Source organism: Sapajus apella, unplaced genomic scaffold (genome assembly GCF_009761245.1).
Source record: "Sapajus apella isolate SASKATOON/1434 unplaced genomic scaffold, GSC_monkey_1.0 scaffold61, whole genome shotgun sequence".
Taxonomy (NCBI): domain Eukaryota; kingdom Metazoa; phylum Chordata; class Mammalia; order Primates; family Cebidae; genus Sapajus; species Sapajus apella.
In genome coordinates, this window is record NW_022437001.1 from 13,147,348 (window position 1) to 13,149,582 (window position 2,235).

Genomic DNA, 2,235 nt, shown 5'->3' on the forward strand with positions numbered 1-2,235 from the left:
TGTTTGTTTTTGTTTTGAGACCCAGTCTCACTCTGTTGCCCAAGCTGGAGTGTAGTGGTGTAATCTTGGTTCACTGCAACCTCTACCTCCCAGGTTCTAGCGATTCTCCTGCCTCAGCCTCCTGGGTATCTGGGATTATAGGCATGCACTGCCACACCCAGCTAATTTTTGTATTTTTAGCCGAGATGGATTTTCACCATGTTGGCCAGGCTAGTCTTGAACTCCTGACCTCAAGTGATCCGCCTGCTTTGGCCTCCCAAAGTGCTGGGATTACAGGCATGAGCCACTGTACCCAGCCTTTATTTTATTTTATTTTTTAGATATTTATAAGTAGATGCCAGTTTAATTCCCTCTTTTTTGTAATAATTGACATATCAAAATATCTCGAAGTGAGGCATGGTGGCTCACACCTATAATCCCAACACTTTGGGAGGCCAAGGCAGGCAGATCACCTGAGGTCAGGAGTTCAAGACAAGCCTTCACAACATGGTGAAACCCCATCTCTACTAAAAATACAAAAATCAGTGGTAGGTGCCTGTAATGCCAGCTACTCGGGAGGCTGAGGCAGGAGAATTGCTTGAACCCAGGAGACGGAGGTTGTAGTGAGCCAAGATGGCACCAGTGTACTCCAGCCTGGGTGACAGAGTGAGATTTCATCTCAGAGAGAAAAAAAAAAAACCATATATATATATATATATATATATATATATATATATGGCAGCATATATCTATATCTATCTATCTGTCTATCTATCTATCTATCAGTTCAATGCATATTTTATGTCAAGATACCAGGCATCTAAAGTGAAAACAAATACAAAACAATATTTCCCATGTATTATTATGCTTTTTCACTGGAAGAGTTTTACACAACAATCAAGACCAGAGAAGAAATATGTGTTTGGCTTTACTTTTCAGTAACTTCTCTTCTAGTTCCCTAGGTCGGTTACCTATGATTGCTTATCTTTTCTTCTTCTTTTTTGGTAGAGATGGGGGTGTCAGTATGCTGTCCGGGCTGGTCTTGAACTCTTGGCCTCAAGTGATCCTCCCACCACAGTCTCCCAAAGCACTGGGATTACAAGTGTGAGCCACCGCGCCGGATCCTGATTGTTTATCTTCCCCTTTAGTGTTATAGATAGCCTTTGGATTGAGTCCACATACACACGTAAATCAGACATACTGGAGGCGGCGGGGAGGCACATCTCTGTCTTCACCTAATGTCCAAATAATTGAGACCAAGCTGTATATTATTGGTTACAGTTTTCAGTAACTTGATAATTTAAGTTTGGGTCCTCCGCTTAATAAAAATTTCAAGGAGCCTACAGATGGTACTGTAAGTACAACATCACCCTATAAATAGTAGGTAGCAGATATTATACTGGTGTAAATTTCACTGAGAAATTTTTACAAGTGTGGAAAAATAGGAATTGGATAAGAATCCAAAAACCTCCCTCTCCTCCATCAGTCGTTGTCCAAATGCCAGGCTCCCAATGAAGCCTACGTAGTTCCACTCCCAACCCCCATTCGCCTGCTCTCTTCCTTTCTTCCCCCACTGTACTTAACACCTTCTAACATATTTTATGATTAACTTAATATGTTTATATGTTATTACGTTTACTGCATTAATATGATTAGTATGTGGATTGTTGGTTATTGTCTTGGCCCCCCACTTCATCCCCACTGGAAAGTAAACCTCCAACAGAACAGGAAGTTTATCTGTCTTCCTTATTGATGTATACCAAGCCCAGTAAATTAACACCCTTATGGATTGATTGACTGATTGATTGATTGGATAAAAGAAGACTGCATCTATTGATTGTCTAGTATGATCCACAGTGCAAAGTGAGGGCTTTGGAATCAAACTGCCTGTGTTCAGCTCCCAGCAATTCTATTTATTATAATGCCCCAATGCCCCAGTTTCCTTAACAATAAAATAGGTACAATAATGATACCTAGTTCTTAAAGATGTTGTAAGAATTAATTCAAATAATTTTCCTGACCCAGCACATAATAAATTCTCAACACATGTTAGCTGTAATTAAGTGTGTACCTGGCATCTTCACATACCTTATTTAATGCAGGATCCCAACACTGTGGCAGTGGAGTGCCCCCAAGAATTTTATAAGGACTTTTGGCTGATCTGAATAGAACTCCCAATTTGGCGATCCTTGCTAAAACCAGAATAATTAGAGTGATCTTAGAATCACATGGAATTTTACGGGAAAATAGGAGGTA